This window comes from Musa acuminata, chromosome BXJ1-8 (genome assembly GCF_036884655.1).
Source record: "Musa acuminata AAA Group cultivar baxijiao chromosome BXJ1-8, Cavendish_Baxijiao_AAA, whole genome shotgun sequence".
Classification (NCBI taxonomy): domain Eukaryota; kingdom Viridiplantae; phylum Streptophyta; class Magnoliopsida; order Zingiberales; family Musaceae; genus Musa; species Musa acuminata.
The window spans coordinates 28,044,911-28,065,146 of record NC_088334.1 but is presented as its reverse complement, the minus strand read 5'-3'; positions in this window follow the sequence as shown (position 1 = coordinate 28,065,146).

Here is a 20,236-nt window from a genome sequence, read left to right as displayed (position 1 = left end):
TCTAAAATCTAATTCTTCTTAGATTTGAAAAAGATATATGCCAACTCTCTTATAACCTTAAAGAGGGTTTTTATTTACTTATTATTGATGATCACTTTTCTAATATTTAGATTGATCCTTGGTTTCCTCTCAAATGATGATCTACTATGTTTAATATCGAGTTAGTGAATCAAATTTATATTGTTTTGGACCTCAAGAACATTCTTAGGAATGCTTGAAATCAAAATGTTCTTAATTCTCTATGCTGTTGGGAAATATAGGAGACGACATCACATGCGCAATGGAAGAATATAAAAATAAAATCTTCAATTTCCAAAGAATATGTTCATCATCATGCGAAGATTGGTATGTAAAATTTGTGAAACAGAAAACTTCATATATTAAAGATTATGTTACCTAGGGAGAACGTATATCCTCGAATCCCTACAGATCGCTAGGAGAGAGTAAAGGAGGTCGAGTGCCCTCCTCTCTAGCGGTGATCCACACAGCAGGGCTGTGACGATGCTCCTCAAAACTCCAGGCCTGCTTTAAGGAGGTAAAGGGGAGGAGAATTGGAGAAGGCAACCAAAAAGACTCTAGCCTATGAACTATTAGTTCCCTCTTACTTATAGAAGTCCCCTATCAACCTAACCCTAATGGATCCTGCCCCATTGGGTATTGGATCTCTATCCAACTACCCAAGCCTCTTAAATCAGTGGATCTTTATCCGATAATCTCTTATTGGATTTCATCCATAGGATCCAATAATTCAGGGGCTTATTGGATATCCAATAAGATAGGGGCTTCGATGGATATCTTACATCCGAACCTCTACTCATCACAATGCCTACCACATGTGTGTAACCCTCTAGGTCCAATATTGAGCTGACATTAAGTCATATATGTAAGAACTCCTTCTAGCTCAGTGAATTATTATCTCCATAATAATTCACTTGACCCATTGACTACAGACGTACTAAGCCACTACGCCGTAGTCCTTAAAGATACATGGGAATCTAATTCATTTAACATGTCTCTCCTCAGTTATCGTGTACCTATAGTTTATCATCCATTTAATATTCTAGAGATCATATGCCGGGCATGGTGCTGTCAGACCCATACTGTTTCTGCTCGAGTCTCGCTCTAATCGGATTCTCTTGAAGAACTCTTTTTCTCTTAATCTGAATGATCCTAGCTAGGGATTTATCTGAGCAAGAATACATGAGATATTCCTCTCATGACATCGAGAGTGGATGATCTTCTATCGATACTCAATATTCCTCATAAAGTTGGCTACCACTCCCGATGACCGGTTGTGCTAGAATTGGAACCTCCAAACCTATAAGTCCGGTATCAAAAAATGAAGTACTCATACAGGACATCCTTAGTGTCTCAAGTCTAAGGACTAAATATATCACTAGGACTACGAAATCGTTGTCTGACAATAAAGCATCATCAACTATCTAGTATTCTATAAGCGGATCAATCAGTGAACTCATTCTCCAATGAGCACCTGTACTGTATCCCTAGTATCCCCACACGAGCAACTATGAGACCAACTGCATCCATTAAATGGATGGGTATAGAGCATACTAGTCTGTCTAGTTATCTCGATGTCCCTCTCGAGTAACCTATGACCGAGATTATTTAGGATCTATATTTAAAAGTGAATCAGTCTCATTATCATGATCTCATCACGATCCGATTCCCATTGCACATATATATGGACATCATAATATATTTAAGCATTAGGTAATATAAAGTGATAAAATATCAAATAATAATAAAAAATAAAAAGACTGTGTGTCAAGTCACACGTGCCATCACTCACGTGATTGACTTATGGGGCACATATGACTAGCAATTTCCCAGTTGACCTAAAGTCAATTACCTATATGTTTGATCCCCATCAGACCCCTGTGATGCTCAAAGATAATATAAGACAACGATTTTGTTAGTAGATCTACGATGTTATCTTCGGATGGAAATTTTTTCACTACTACATCTCCTCGAGTCACGATCTCTCTAATAAGCTAGAACCTCCTTAGAATACTTCTGATGAGACCCGAGTTCCCTCATTTAAGAATCACCCCATTATTATCGCAATATAAGGAAATTGGCTCATCGCTGCCCGGCATGACTCCTAGATCTGAGATAAACTTCTTCATCTAGACTCCCTCCTTTGTTGCATCTACTACAGCAATGTACTCTGCCTCTGTGGTCGAGTCACCAGTAGTATCTTGCTTGGAACTCTTCCAGCATATTTCTCCTGCATTCAGGGTGTACACATATCCTGAATTTGACTTGCTATCATCGACATTAGATTGGAAACTCGAGTCTGTGTAGCCTTCAACTCTAAGGCTACCACCTCCATATACTAGTAAAAGATCATTAGTCCTTCTTAAGTACTTAAGGATATACTTTACTGCTTTCCAGTGCTTCAAACTTGGATCTGCTTGATATTTGCTCATGACACTCAAAGCATACGCTATATCAGGCCTGGTATATAGTATGACATACATGATAGAACATAACGTTGAGGCATAGGATATCCTATTCATGTTTGCCTTTTCTTCATGAGTCTTTGGGGATATACTGTTGGAAAGCGATATCCCATGTCTCATTGGTATGAGACCTCTCTTGGAATTTTTCATGCCAAACCTTTTGACAATGGTGTCTATGTACCTAGATTGGGATAAGCCAAGTATCCTTTTGGATATATCTCTGTACATCTAAATCCCCAAAATATAGGATGCTTCGCCTAAGTCATTTATGGAAAAGTATCTAGATAACCAAGCCTTTACTATGGATATCATTCCTACATCATTCCCAATGATCAGGATGTCTTATATATATAATACCAAGAAGGTGGTAGCGCTTTCACTTACCTTCCGATACACACAAGACTTATATTTATTCTTAACGAAGTCATAAGATCTGATTGCCTCATCAAATCTTATGTTCTGACTTTAGAAAGCTCGCTTTAGTCCATAAATAGACTTAAGTAAACTATACACCTTATCTGGGTAGTCCTTGAACATGAATCCCTCAGGCAGTATCATATACACCTCCTTCTCGAGGTTGCCATTGATGAATACGATTTTCACGTCCATCTGCTAGTCTTAAAATCATAGTGTGGAATTCAGATGAATTTTAATATAATTACGAGTGAGAAGGTTTTGTTATAGTTAACATATTACTTTTGACGATACCCCTTAGCCACTAGCCTGGCTTCATAGGTCTCTACCTTTCCATTTACTCCGATCTTCTTCTTGAAGAGCCACTTACAATCGATGTGTACAATACCCTCGGGTGCATCATCAACTAGGTTCCAAACCTTATTGGAGTACATGGAATTAATCTCAGAATTCAAGGCTTCTTGTCACTTCCTGGAGTCTATACTCGTAATAGCCTCTTCGTAGGTTTGAGGATCAATATCTTCAATATCCTTTCCTCTAACATGTCCCACATATCTCTTAGGAAGATTGGACGTCGAGCCGGAGGATCGGCTGACGTGTCGGCAGAAGGCTCGTGCCATGAATTCGGGCATCGGGCCGAAGGATCGAATATTGTGCCAAGAATATCGGAAGTTGTGGGAGTCAACATGCTGATTAGGCAATACGCCGAAGGAGAGGACGATGCGCCGAAGGATCGAAAGAGCGCCGGATGAACCAATGACATGCTGGACAAAGGATTCATGTTTTGTAATCATTTATCTAAGATTGAAGTAGTTTAGGGGGCTAATTGAGTTAGCTTTTGGTGTAATCATGCTAACTCAATTAGGAGCTAATTGAGCCTTAATTGGGACTGATTTCGGCTCATTGGGAGGCCCATTTAGTGATCCAAAAGTTGGGTCAAGCGGTGGCACTGCTTGTGAGTTAGAAAACTTGAAAAACCCGGTCTTCGAGGCTATTAGGCAGTGGTACCACCAGACTAGGCGGTGGTACCACCCAGTGATAGTGTGTCAGGTGGTGGTACCACCCAATGTCAAGCGGTGGTACCACCCGTACCTGGAAGACCCGGATGTTTGAATTTTTAGCTCCATTTTTGTAACTATTTGGGGCCTATAAATACCCCACTTTGGCAGCAAGAAAGGAGCAAGAATTCTTGGGAAAAAAAACTGAGTAAACTCTGCCAAAGCTTTGAGTTCCCTCCTCCTAGTGCTTAGAGTTAGTCTTAAGGAAGGTGTGTGAGGGAATACTTATAAGAGAGTGACTTGTAAGGGTTATCTCTTAAACCTGTGAAAAGGAGAAAGTGTTATAAGAAGGTGGTTGGTCTTCGCCTATTGAAGAAAGACTGTTAGTAGATGTCGGTGGCCTCGACGGAAGAGGAATCGAGAGTGGACATAGGTTACGACGACCGAACCACTATAAAATCTGGTTTGCATTTCTGCTTTGCTATTTATATTTATTGTAAACTGCTATACTTCCTCATTAATTTAGCCGTATACTCTTATGAATGTGTTTCAAATTAACATCTTTCTAAAATCGATTTTAATCGAACGAAAGATTTTTGAACTGATATAATTTTATCCATTGCACTAATTCACCCCCCTCTTTTAGTGCCGACTTGATCCTAACAGTTGGTATCAGAGCCACGTTATTTCTCATTTGGTTTAACACCCAAGAGAAATGACTCTTTTTAGATTTCAAGAGAGTATTTCTTTCATTCGTCCTTCTATGTTCAATGGGATGAACTACACTTATTGGAAAACTCGAATGAGAGTTTTCTTGCTTTCTATGGATTTAAACTTATGGAATATCATTAAAAACAAATTTAAAAAGTCCTATACTCTAACGAAAGAATGGAATGATTTGGAGAAGAAAACTTTTTCTTTAAATGCTAGAGCTATGAATGCTTTATTTTGTGTCTTAGACAAAAATAAATTCAATCAAGTTTCTACTTACGAAACGACTTTCAATATTTGACATACACTTGAAATCACACATGAAGGCACTAGTAGAGTAAAGGATTTTAAGATAAATCTTTTGATGCATAATTTTGAACCATTTCGAATGAAGCCATGTGAAACCATTGTTGACATGTACACCCATTTTATGGATGTCATCAATGGCTTAAGAGCTCTTGGCAAATGTTTTTCGAATCTTGAACTTGTTCATAAAGTTTTACGAGCTCTTTCTGAAACTTGGGATTCTAAAGTAATGACCATTCAAGAGGCCAAGGATTTGAATACTTACCCTTTCGAAGAACTTATCGGGTCTTTAATGACCTATGAAATGAGTTGTTTGGCACAAAGCGAACATGAGAACAACCTTCCAAAGAACAAGAAGAATTTGATACTTAGAACAAATGAAAACCACTCGAGCGAAAGGTCAAGTGATGATGAACTTGAACTTCTCACTATAAAACTAAAAAAGTTCATTAAACAAGAATTAAAGAATAAAAATGAACTTAAAAAGAAGTTGTCAAAGAAGAAGAGAACACTCAAAGTGACTTGGGACGAAACAAGTACATTCGAAAACAAGGAACAAACCGATGAACTACGATAGCAAGGCATAAAGCAAAATCATGTTGACGCAGACGTTCTCCACTTCAATAGCAAGGCATAAAGCAAACTTCTTGACGCAAGATTAACTACGATAGCAAAGCATAAAGCAAAATGAAATCCCGGAGTCAAGAACGTAATTTCATTGGGAGTTCGAGAGTTCGTCGGAAATCTAGACATTCGTCGGAGTTCTGTCAGAACCAACCAAGAAGTCCAGAAGCTTGCCAAAGAAGCTCGTCGAAACTCGCCAAGAAGATCATCGTGAAGTCCAGGGGCTTGCCGAGAGTCTATTGGAATATTGTCGAGAGATCGTCGGAAGTTTACCCGAAGATCGCCGGAAGAAACTAGACTTATATACTTGTTTAGCTTAGGAAATGTCTTAGAATTCGTAGTTAGCACATAATTGGGATTGGAATTGGGCCAACCCAATTAGGGGCCAGTTGGGCCCATGTAAGAATTGTGTTGTGGCCAATGAAAAGGCCCAAACAGTGCCCCAAGAGGTGACACCATCATGGCATAGTCTTCGAGACTATGTCAGGTGGTGGTACTGCCAGTCTGGGCGATGGAACCACCCTTGGCAGGGTGCCAGGCGGTAGTACCGCCCAATGCAGTGTCAATGTCAGATTGACACTGGCGGTGGTACCGCCCAGCACAAACGGTGGTACCGTCCGAACCTAGGAAACCCAGGATGAGATGTTTTTAGGCTCCAAGTTTGAATCAACTTGAGGCTTATAAATACCTCTCGCATCCCTGGTTAAGAGACACAAGTACAAAGAGTTTAAAAGTGAAGAAACGCTGTTGCAATCACTTGAGAAATCCCCTCATATAGTCTAAGTTTAGAATTATGTTTAGGAGGAGTGAGTGCTTGTAAAGGTTATCTCCTAAACCTGTGAAAAGGAGAAGAGGGGTGTAAAAGGTGGTTGGTCTTCGTCTATTGAAAAAAGATCGATAGTGGATACCGATGGCCTCGACGGAAGAGGAATTGACGGAGTGGATGTAGGTCACGACAACTGAACCACTATAAAATTGGCGTGTCCTTTAGTTTGCATTTCTATTGTTGCCATTTACTTTATTGCAAACCATTTTACTTACTTACTGCCTTCAATACTTTGACGAACACGCTTTCAAAGTTAAGCATTTCTGAGTTCGATTTTTATCATATGAAGAGATTTTCTAGAATGGACATATTTTACCGCTGCACTAATTCACCCCCCCCCTCCCCACTCTTAGTGCCGACTCTTTTCCTAACAATTGGTATCAAAGTCTCGTTTTTCATATTTGGTTTAACACACGAATAGAAATGACTCTTTTCAGCTTTCAAGAGGGTAACTCTCTCATTCGTCCTCCCTTGTTCAATGGGATAGACTACACATATTGGAAAACTCGAATGAGAGTTTTCTTGCTTTCCTTGGATTTAAATTTATGGAATATTATTGTAAACGGTTTTCGAATGTCTTCTCTTCTAATGAACCATTGAAATGATTTGGAGAAGAAGACTTTTTCTCTAAATGCAAAGGCTATGAATGCCCTATTTTGCGCTTAGATAAAAACTGAGTTTAATCGTGTTTCTACTTATGAAATGGCTTTCGAAATATGGCACACTTTCAAAATCACACACGAAGGTACGAGTAAAGTAAAAGATTCTAAACTTAATCTTTTAATGTATGATTTTGAACTATTTCATATGAAACCAACCGAAACCATTGGAGACATGTATACCCGTTTTATGGATGTCGTCAATGGTTTAAAAGCACTTGGTAGAAGTTTTTCGGATTTTGAACTCGTTAATTAGATTTTACGATCGCTTTCTAAAAATTAAGATTCAAAAATAATGACAATACAAGAATCAAAGAACTTGAACCATTTTCCAATTGAAGAACTTATAGGGTCTTTGATGACCTATGAAATAACGTACAATGCACGTGAAGAACTTGAGAACCACCTTCCAAAAAATAGGAAGGATTTCGGACTAAGAATAATCAAAGACTACTCGAGCATAAGCTTAAGTGATGGTGAACTTGAACTCATCACTATGAAATTTAAAAAGTTCATGAAACAAAAATTAAAGAACAAAAAGAATGTAACTATTTACTATGACTACTTACTATGAACGCAAGAAGAGGGAAGCACTTTGGAATGAATCGAGCTCCTCCGAAGACGAGGAGAAAATCAACAAAGGCGAGGTGGCAAACTACGCCTTATTGGCTTTCTACAACGAGGTAAACAACTCAAACGAAACTCCCTTAGTTTACTTTAAAATTACTTGATGTTCTTCATGAGTTATTTTTAATTTAGTTAAAAAAAATTATATATATTTTTTTAATTACATGTTTAATGAAGTAATGAAAATGCAAAAATAAAATAGGATCATGCTTATAATGCTAGTAATTTTAAAAATAATAATGAAAATTGCATGTTTTATGATAAAGAAATAAAAGAATTAGATTTAAATCTAATGATAATCCTATGTATGTTTTTCAAGAAGAAATAATATGTATCTTGATGATTTTTTGATTTTGTTTGAAAATACATTATGTTCAATGAAACCATGCTTGATGTCTTAATGAAAATGTAATGATGATTTGAAAGCATACTTAACGAGTTTATATTTTGAACTTATGTATGATAGTTTTTGCGATCTTTTGAAAGTTCTTTTTTGGTTTAAAAAATGATACATGTCTTGATTATATGAAAAACTTGAGCATACTTATATGAAATCAATCATATGAATTGAAACACTAAAAGAGGAAATCTTTCTCCTAAAAAAATTTCTCTACTTTATCAATTTTTCAAAAAAGAGAGATTAATGAATCTATCTATATTTTTTTTTATGAATCTCTTGAAAATGATTTTGATTTGATGATTTGAATAAGAATGAGTTTTATCTTAATTTTTTGAGATTTATAAATTGAGATTTCTTATGCTTAAGTCAAGATTTTATAAGCATGAATTGAAATCTTTTCCTCCTAAGTTTCTTTTACGATTTACTAAAGAGAATATTTTTTTCAAAATTCATGACTTCAAATTTCTTTTGAATATCTTTTATTATTTGATCTTCTTTTGATTATTTAAGAGGAGGTTTTTCAAAAGAAATCATGCCTTTTGGTATTCACATGATCTTATCTTTTATGATATGATTTTTATGCAATTTCTTTTATTCGTCACCCAATTAATTTTTCTTGATGAGATGAAATGAATGTGATGAAATAAAAATTTGCATGAAATACAAATGAGAAGTTATGATCATGCATGATAGGATGCAATGTAATTTGATAATTAGATACCATCATAATTTAAAATGCTATGATTTGTTGCTAAATTGATGTATTATAAATGCTTGAGTATCTTATATGATATGATGATTGATATATTGTTAGTATCATGCATAAAATAAGGATGAAATGTAAGATTTTAAAATTGTGTATATTTTAATTTGAAACTATTATGATGCACAAACATATTGAAAAAGGATTGATACTTTAACTTTGTCATAATTTGAAAATTCATGTAAAGGAAAAAAGAATTACAACATTGTATTCTTCCCTTCTTTTTGACAATGACAAAGGGGGAGATAGCTAGCTTACTAACTAGCTTGTACAAGTCAAGAAGATGCAAAAACTTGCTTACTTGCTTGCATATCTAAAGAGAAGATGCAAACGTACTTCATGTAGCTTGTTTCATGTAAAACATTATATCTTGCTAGCTTGTTATCTTGCATTATTCTTTAAAAACTTGCTAGCCTTCATAATTCAAAGAGAAGTAACACTTGTCAAATTGCTAGCTTATATGTTGTAAAATAATGTAAAATTTTGTCAGCTTGAACTTTGCAAAGGAAGCAAAAATAACACTTCTCAAAAGAGAAGAAATAACACTTCTCAAAAGAGAAGAAAGAGCTTGCTATCTTGAAAATCACTAGCTTGCCTATCTTAAGAAGCAAAAATACAAACTTATATATCTAAAACTTGATAGCTTGCATATTCTAATATGATGTAGCACTTGCTAAATTTTTGCTAGCTTACATGATGATAAAAATTGAGATTATGTTTATTATACAATGAGTTGAACTTGTATTTCCAAACATTTGAAAGTTACACTTCTCCTTTTTGTTGATGACAAAAGGGGAGAAGTATGATCATGTTATGCATGATGACGTGTTGCAAATATTCATAATGAATATTTGTAAGGACTTGAATTCAGCTTGAATTCAAGGTTCTATTAATATGGCATATTGATAGGGGGAGTTTGTTTAAACTCTGGGAGTTTGTTTTAACTCCGTCATCAATCGATTATCATCATAAAAAAAGAGGAGATTGTTGAATCTCGTATTTTGATGATGAAACCAATTGATAAGTGTATATGATTTAATCTATGTTTTGAGTGACATAGGATGCTTCAATCAGGGAGAGATAATTAAAGTAGGAAAAATCATATTGGGCTAGAGGAAAACATGTCAGAAGATTGGACATCGGGCCGGAGGATCGGTCGATATATCGATAGAAGGTTTTGGGCATCGGGCCAAGAAGAGCGGATATTATGCTAAGGATATCGGAGTTGCGGAGGTCAATTGACCAATTGGGCAATAGGCCACAAGAGAGGACGATGCGCTGAAGGATCGGACAAAGCGTCGATGGACCAATGACATGCCGGACAACATAATTCAAGCTTAGTAATAATTGTCTAGATCAAAGTGTGCTTTTATATGTGCAGGATTAACTACGATAGTAAGGCATAAAGCAAAATGAAGTCCCGGAGTCAAGAACGCGATTTCGTTGGGAGTTCGGGAGTTTGTTGGAAGTCCAGACATTCGTCGGAAGTTCTGCCGGAACCAACCGAGAAGTCTAGAAGCTTGCCAAAGAAGCTCGTCAGAACTCGCCAAGAAGATCGTCATGAAGTCTAGGAGCTTGCCGGGAGTCTGCTAGAACATTGCCGAGATATCGTCGGAAGTTTGTTGGAAGATCGCCAAAAGAAACTAGACTTACAAACTTGTTTACATTAGGAAATGTCTTAGAATTCATAGTTAGCACATAATTGGGATTGGAATTGGGCCAACCCAATTATCGGCTAGTTGGGCCTATGTAAGAACTGTGTTAGGCCCAATGAAAAGGTCCAAACAGTGCCTTAAGAGGTGACACCGTCGTGGCATAGTCTCTGAGACTGTGTTAGGCGGTGGTACCGCCAGTCTGGGCAGTGGAACCACCCCTAGCAGGGTGCCAGACGATGGTACTGCCCAGTGTAATGTTAGTGTAAGGCTGACACTGCCAGTGGTACCACTCGAACCTAGGAAACCCAGGATGAGATATTTTTAGGCTCCAAGTTTGAATCAACTTGAGGCCTATAAATACCCCTCTTATCCTTGGTTAAGAGACACATGTACAGAGAGTTTAAAGGTGAAGAAATGCTATTGCAATCACTTGAGAAATCCCCTCCTCTAGTCTAAGTTTAGAATTCTGTTTAGGAGGAGTGAGTGCTTGTAATGGTTGTCTCCTAAACCTGTGAAAAGGAGAAGAGGGGTATAAAAGGTGGTTGGTCTTCGCCTATTGAAGGAAGACTAATAGTGGATACTAATGGCCTCAACGGAAGAGGAATCGGTAGAGTGGATGTAGGTCACAACGACAAACCACTATAAAATTGGCGTGTTCTCTGGTTTGCATTTCTATTATTGCCATTTACTTTACTGCAAATCATTTTACTTGCTTACTGCCTTCAATACTTTGACGAACACACTTTCAAAGTTAACATTTTCGAGTTTGATTTTTATCATATGAAGAGATTTTCCAGAATTGACGTATTTTACCGCTGCATTAATTCACCCCCCCCCCCCCTCTTAGTGCCAACTCTTTTCCTAACAATATTTGTGATAAATCTTGCACTTTTGTTTTAAACATTGATACATATTTTTATTTGGCAAAGGCATTCTTGTATGAAATAAAAAGGAAATACATTTTTTCTTGAAAACTTCTCAATCCCTATCTTATTGAGTTTTCAAAAAGAGATCGATGAATCTATTTGTATGAATCTCTAGGACTATGAAAATGATTTTGATGATTGAAGATTTTATATGCATGAATTGAGATCTTGTTCTTCTATGATTCTTTTTACTATTCACTAAAAAGGGGACTTATTCTAATAAACCATGATATGCTACTTATCATCTTGATAATTTATAACTTGAGTTATGTTATGTATTATTCCCCTCTTCTTCCTTCTTATTTACAATAACAAAGGGGAGAAAGGAAATCACTAGCATTTCAGGAGATCGATAAATCTCTTCATTTCATTTTGAATATCTTGAAAGTGACTTTGTTGATTTGATAATTTGAATACATTTTATTCAAATTATGATCTTGATTTCTTAGAATTACTTGAGAATTTTTTCTTAATCAAGATCTCTTCTTTGTACTCCTATAATTTTTTCTTGGTATTTTATTTAAAGAGGAGATTTACTATATGAATCATGTCTTTTGGTATTCATATAAACATATCTTTCATGCCATGATTTTTTTATGATACTCCCTTGTATTCATTTAGTGTATATCTCATCACCCAATTAATTTTTCTTGATATTCTTCACGTGATGAAATGAATATAATAAAATAAAATTATGCATGAAATGCTCATGAGAAGTTATGATCATGTATGATAGGATGTAATGCAATTTGATATTTTGATACCATTATGATTTGAAATATTTATGATTTGGAATGATGCATGTAATACTATAATTTTTGATAAAATGATGTATCATGAATACTTGAGTATCATATATGATATGCCCACAGTAATGATTTATTTTTTGTATCATGCATGAAGTAAGGATGAAATGTAAGGTTTTGAAATTGTGCATGTTTTAATTTGAAACTATATTGATGCACAAACATATTGAATTAAGAATGATATTTTATCTTTGTCATGATGTGAAAATTGATGTAAAGGGAAAATAATCACAAAATTGTATTCTTCTCTTCTTTTTGACAATGACAAAGGGGGAGATAAATTTGTTGGCTTGCACAGATAGAAAAACTTGCTTGCTTGCTTGCACATCTAAAGAAAAGCAAAAATTACAAATGTACACATCGCAAAGAGAGGCAAAACTTATTAGTTTGCTCATCTCAAATGATGCAAAATTTTGTCAACCTTCATATATGAAAAACTTGCTAGCTTGCATATTCTAAACTTGCTATTTACTATCTTGCATTCTTTTTCAAAAACTTGCTAGTTTTAACATAGTAAAGAAAAGCAAACATGCTAACTTGCATATCTAGCAAAATTTATAAACTTGCAAAACTCAAAATTATTGCTAGCTTGCATGTAGAATGATGTAAAATTTTGCTAGCTTGCACTTTGCCAAGGAAGCAAAAAAATTACATTTCTCAAAAGAGAAGAAAGAAAATTACTGACTTATATGATGATAAAACATGAAATTATGTTTATTATGCAATGATTTGAAATTATGGCTAAACACTTGCTAGTTGCACTTCTCCTTTTTGTTGATGACAATCATGCATGGGATGAAGTAATTGGATATTTTGATTATGCATGCTATATTATGATTGGTTCTTTCAAAATTAATGAAGCATGCAATGATGAAATATTCATAATGAAATATTGCTTTGACTTGAATTCAACTTACATTCGAGGTTCCATCAATATGCCATATTGATAGGGGAAGTTTAGTTTAAACTCTGTCATCAATTGGTTGTCATCATAAAAAAAGGGGAGATTGTTGAATCTCGGATTTTGATAATGAAATCAATTGATGAGTTTGTGATCTAATCTATGTTTTGAGTAACGCAGGATTAGCTTCGATCAAAGAGAGGTAAATTGATTAAAGTAGAAGGAATTAGACATTGGGCCAGAGTGAACATGTCAGAAGATTGGACGTCGGGCCGGAGGATCAATCAACGTGTCGGCAGAAGACTCGTGTCATGAATTCGGGCATCGGGCCAAAGGATCAGATATTGTATCAAGGAGATCGGAAGTTGTGGGAGTCAACATGCCGATTGGGCAATACACCAAAGGAGAGGACGATGCGCTGAAGGATCGAATGAGCATCGGAGGAACCAATGACATGCCGGATAAAGGATTCATGCTTTATAATCATTTATCTAAGATCGAAGTAGTTTAGGAGGCTAATTGAGTTAGCTTTTGGTGCTAACTCAAATAGGGGCTAATTGAGCCTTAATTGGAACTATCTGGGCTCATTGGGAGGCTCATTTAGTGACCCAAAAGTTGGGTCAAGCGGTAGCACCGCCAGAATAGGTGGTAGAACCACTTGTGAGTTGGAAAACTCAAAAAATTCGGTCTCCGAGGTTGTTAAGCGGTGGTATTGCCAGACTGGGCGGTCATACGGCCAAGTGTCAAGCTACAGATGATGGTACCGCCCAATATAGTTGGTGGTACTACCTGTACCCGAAAGTCCCAAAAGTTTAAATTTTTGGCTCTATTTTTAAAACCATTTAGGGCCTATAAATACCCCACTCTAGCAGAAAGAAATGAGCAAGAATTCTTAAGAAAAAAATTAAGTAAACTCTGCCAAAGCTTTGAATTCCCTCCTCCTAGTGCTTAGAGTTAGTCTTAAGGGAGGTGTGTGAGGGAATACTTGTAAAAGAGTGACTTGTAAGGGTTATCTCTTAAACCCATGAAAGGGAGAAAGTGTTGTACGAAGGTGATCTTCACCTATTGAAGGAAGTTCGTTAGTGGATGCCGGTGGCATCGACGGAAGAGGAATTGGGAGTGGATGTAGGTCACGACGACCAAACCACTATAAAATCTGGTTTGCATTTCTGCTTTGCTATTTATATTTATTGCAAACTACCATACTTCCTCATTACTTTAGTTGTATACTCTTACGAACGTGTTTCAAGTTAACATCTTTTCGAAATAAGTTTTAATCAAACAAAAGATTTTTGAACTGATGTAATTCTATTCGCTTCACTAATTCACCCCCCTCTCTTAGTGTCGACTCGATCCTAACAAAGGTAAGCTGTGGTCTCTAGAGCATATTCCCAAAATGAGATGGGTAGGTTAACAAAACTCATCATAGACCGCACCATATTTAATAGTGTACGATTCCTCCTTTCAGATACACCATTGAACTGAGATGTATAAGGATGTATCCATTGGGATAGAATCTCATGGTCCTTGAGGAACTGGGTGAACTCTGTACTCAAGTACTCACCTCCTCGATCTGATCGAAGAGTCTTTGATACTCTTTCCAGTCTGGTTCTACACTTCATTATTATACTCTCTAAATTTCTCAAAGGCCTCGGACTTGTACTTTAGCAAGTATACATGTCCATTCTTTAAAAAATCATCAATAAAAATAATAAAATCGGAGTAACCACCTATTGCATAAGTTGACATGGGTCCACATACATTACTCTGTATGAGTTCCAATAATTTAGTGGCTCTCTCTCTCTAGTTCCACTAAATGAAGATTTAGTCAGTTTTCTATGAAGGAAAGGCTCGCAAGTTGCATATGACTTATAGTCGAATGGATCTAGATATCCATCCTTTAGCAACTTTTGAATCATTCTCTCATGGATATGACCTAGCCTAAAATGCCACAGGTACGCACTATTCACCTCATCTCGTTTCCTCTTGGATACACTTACATTCATGATATGCGGAGTAGTGTCTAGCATAAACAAACTATTATGCAATATTCCTCTCGTGAATCTCCAAGACTTTGTCAAAATCTGTAACAAATTACAGATGTGATAAGCACTGTTAGTATCCAATACCCATGCACTATCAAAAAAATCTAATAATTGGAGTCTAATCATGAATATACCTAAAGCTTTTCCAAGCTTTTGTTTTGCCCTCTCTACAAGGTATTTTTTATAGTTCTTTTTCCAGTACCAATCTTTATCATAGTGGAAGCATTGGCCTTTGTTCTTTGTCGAGTCTTTCTTAGCAACTTTTGCTTTACCCAGTCTGCCCTTGCCCTTGCTCTTCTTAAGGGACTTTTCTACTTTCATTTTCGTTTTGGTCTCACTGATATAGAGAACTGACTTCTCTTTCTTGATAGTGCTCTTTACCTCCCTCAACATATTGAGGAGCTCAAAGAGAGTCACCTCAAGCTTGTTTATATTAAAATTCATTATGAACTATAAAAAAGGACTCTAGTAGGGATTGAAGTATAAGATTCATACATAGGTTATCCTCTATGACCATTTCTAGACCTGTGAGTTTCTCTACCCACTCAATCATCTTTAGGATATAGTTCTGAACCGGTGTCCCCTCAGTCATCCTAGTACGGAAGAGGCTCTTGGATATCTCATATCACTGAGTCCTTCCCTGTTCCTCAAATAGTTTGTGGAGCTAATCCATACAATTCAGACCAGTGAGGTGGTTTACATCAAGTATGTCATGTAAGAGATTTGAAAGCGATATCTAAAAATAAAGATGCAGTAGAAATAAATAATATGCTGAATTTATAAAAAATAAACAATCATGATATGAACTTCTATCTTAATATACTCCCACTATTTTATTGGTGAGTCACGCAACACCCTCAGCACGTGAAATAGAAGTCTCTAACAGACTTCTAGTGGGGATTAAGATCCAATAAACATCTTAGTATAACTTCGAGGGACTCGACCAATCACACTAAGCCCAAAAGGTAGGAACTTTTGCCGATCACAACTCCTTGTGATTCCTATCATGTTCGGCCTCTAAACCACCATGGTCTCGAGGGACTCGACTAACCATGATGTTCGATTAAGTCAACACCATAATTACAAGATGAGTCTTATTCAATGATATACCCTTGAGGGACTCGACCAAGCATACCATATCCTCTGGTCACCGATGATATCACTATGTCATAGGCAAGATAATAAATCATGATATAGGTGAGTCTCGAGGGACTCAACCAGCTCAATCTACATTGAGAATCGTTCTCTACCTATAATGATAGAAGACCACGTGGGTCAATTTAATTGCCTCACGTTTACCGACTTAATATTATCGAGAGAGGAGATTTTGATTTAGTCTTCTAATGACATGTCACACACATACATATTTAATATATATCTACATCGCATGCATATATATACATATCTAGTAGGTGTATAAGCCATCACACATCACATGAGCAATCACACCAGATGATCATAGACAATAGCCTAATGTGATCGGGCCCGAGCTAGTGGGCCTAATCACTCACATCAAGATCTATGTGTACAGTGGTCCATCTCCATGCCTGTGATCGTCCATCTTGTCCTCGTCGATTCCGTCGGCATCTCGACGTATCTCCATGCATTGCGATCGTCTGTCTCGGCATCGTGGGTCCCGCTATCACTTCCATGCTCCCGTTGTGCCTCCTCATGTGATTACAACTTAATCATAGGCATGCAGACCCGACAATAAATGAGAAATAAAATGAAGGCTCGTAGGCCCCAATAATAATAATCACAAGTACACACATCATACGGTCCATGATCATCCGTCCACATATCATACATCACATGTACACATCATCATTATGTAGGACTATTAGATAAAAAATAATAATAATAATAATAAAAAACAATAATAATAATAATAATCAATTAAACTTTTTAATTAATTAATATTTTTTGAAATCAAGTAGTTACAAGAAATTTTCTGAATTATGAGAGGTATTTTCGTAATTTGAGCAAAGGACAAAATTTAAAATTTCTGAAATTTCAAGGGGCAAAACTATTTTTTGCTAAAAAATGCCCTAAACCCTCCTCCCAATGCTTGCTGCACCACCGCCTCTATGGCGGGGGGCGAGGGCTCCCCTACGGGCACCACCGCCTCCACGGGGTCAACACCCGCAAGCGGTGCTGCCTCGTCGGGCGGGCGCCCTTGCGAGTAGTTCTGCTTGTGGGAGCAGCGCCCATAGGCACTGCCCCTTGCGAGGGCAGTGCCCGTAGGTGCCTTTGTTGGGGCTCACGTGTGGGCCCAGCGGTGGTAGGTGCCGCTTGTGCTTGCGCGCAGGCGGCTCACCAGCGGGCCCAGCGCCCACAGGCGTTGCTCTTGCGCGTAGTCGCACTGCCCGTACGTAGGCGCCCTGCATTGCGGGCGGACGACCACTGGCCGCCGGTCGCCTGCGACCCCTTCACGCAAGTGACCTGTTGTAGGTGGACCTCCCTTGGGAGCTCTCGGCCAAGGCTGCAAGTAGCCTTTGGCCAACATATGAGGGCAGCAACAATTGCTGCCCTCTCTCGCCTTTTGCGTCAACGATTTTGACATCAAAAGATTTTCTAAAGCACAACACACGCAGTTCAAAACTAATCTTTCACACGAATAATCTGGCTTTGATACCACTATTGAAAAATCTAGGAGGCGACATCACATGCACAGCGGAAGAACATAAAAATAAAATCCCCAATTCCCAAAGATGTGTTCGTCATCGTGCAAAGATTGTTGCACAAAATTACCAAAATAAAAAACTACATATATTAAAGATTATGCTACGTAGGGAGATCGTATATCCCCGAATCCCTATAGATCTCTATGAGAGAGTGAAGGAGGTCAAGCACCCTCCTCTCTAGTGATGATCCACACAACAGGGCTACGATGATGCTCCTTAAAACTCCAGGCTTGCTCTAAGAGAAGGGGAGGAGAATAGGAGAAGGCAACAAAAAAGACTCTAGGCTATAAACCATTAGTTCCCTCCTATTTATAGAGGTCTCTGTTAGGATCAAAAGCACTAAGAGAGGGGGGGGTGGGCGTGGGGGGTGAATTAGTGCAGCGAAAAACTTTCGACGATTAAAACTGCTTTCGTACCTTAAAATCTGATTCCGGCATAAAAGTTGTTTCGTGCAGATAATAACTTTGAAAGCTTACGGAAACATATTTGAAGTAAAGTAAGGCAGGCAGTTTGCAGTTAAGATAGGAATCAGAATGTAAGCGCAAACTGAAATATGAATATGATGTTCATACGATAAAACTGATTTCCGTCTTAACGCCGATTCGAAAAATACTTAACTACGAAACACATTCGTAAATGAACAGGAGGCAGTAAGCTACTGAGGAGGTTTGCAGTAAAGATAAGATGCTCAAAGTAAATGCAAACTGAGATTTAGAGTGGTTCGGTCAATCTTGACCTACATCCATTTTTGGCTTCCTCCACCAACGAGGTCACCGACGTCCACTAGAGGCCTTCCTTCAATAGGCGAAGGCCAATCACCCTTTTACAGTTTCACTCCTTTTGATGGGCTTAGGAGACAACCCTTACAAACTTTTCTCTCCTCTCTTGAAAGATCAAAACTTGGAAGAAAAGAGGGAGGAGAACTTCTAGATTTTACAAGACTTTTGAGCTCTAAAATCATAGGGTAAGATCAAGCTTTCGGTGGTTTTAGTTACCATTTCATTGCTGAAAGGGTGGGGTATTTATAGGCCCCAAACCAGTTTGAATTCCGAGCTCAAAACTGCTAGTCATAGGTGCCCAGTAAGCCAATCACGTGAGTGATGGCACGTGTGACTTGATACATAATCTTTTTGCTTATTATATTTTAGTGTATATCACTTTATAACTATTGCATATATGCATATATATATTGTGATGTCCTTGGATTTGTGCAATAGGAATCGGATCATGATGAGATCACGATAATGAGATCGATTCACCTTTAAACACATATCCTAAATAATCTCGGTCATAGGTTACTCGAGAGGGACATCGTGATAACCGGACAGACTAGTGTGCTGTGTACCCGTCTATATGATGGATGCAACTGGTCTCATAGCTAATCGTGTAGGGACACTAGGGATATAGTATAGGTGCTCATTGGAGAATGAGTTCACTGATTGATCTGCTTACGGAATGCCGGATGGTTGATGATGCCTTATTGTCAGACAGTGATTCCGGAGTCCTAGTGGTATATCTGGTCCTTAGACTTGAGACACCAAGGATGTCCTGTATGAGTGCTGCACTCTTTAATACCAGACTTATAGGTTTGGTTGTCCCAGATCTAGTACAGCTGGTCATTGGGAGTGGTAGTCGACCTTACGAGGGCTATTGAGTGTCGATAGAGGATCATCCACTCTCGACGTCATGAGAGGAATACCGCATGTGTTCTTGCTCAGAAAAATCCCTGGCCAAGGTCATTCAGGTTGAGAGAGAAAGAGTTCTCCGAGAGAATCCATTAGAGCAAGACTCGAGTAGAAACCTTATGGGTCTGACAGCACCATACTCGATATACGGTCTCTGGGATATTAGATAGATGAGGGACTATAGGTACACGGTAACTGAGGACAGACAGGTCCAATGGATTGGATTCCCCTGTATCGTTTGGGGACTATGGCGTAGTGGCCTAGTACGTCCGTAGTCGATGAGTTAAGTGAATTATTACAGAGATAATAATTCACTGAGTTAGAAGGAGTTCTGACAGGTATGACTCATGGCCAGCTCGATATTGGGCCTAGAGGGTCACACACATATGATAGGTATTGCGATGAGTAGAGGTTCTGATATGAGATATCCGACGGAGCCCTTGTCTTATTGGATGCAGATCCAATACCCACTAGGGGAGGACCCATTAGGATTTGACAGGGGACCTCTATAAATAGAAGGGATTCAAAGCCTCATAGGCTAGAGCCTTTGCTTGCCTCTCCTATTCTCCTCCCCCTCTCCACCTCAGAGCAGGCCTGGAGTTTTGAGGAGCATCGTCGCAGCTCTGCTATGTGGATCACTGCTAGAGAGGAGGACGCTTGACCTCCTTCACCCTCTCTTAAAGATCTGCAAGGAAACAGGGATATACGATCTCCCTAGGTAAC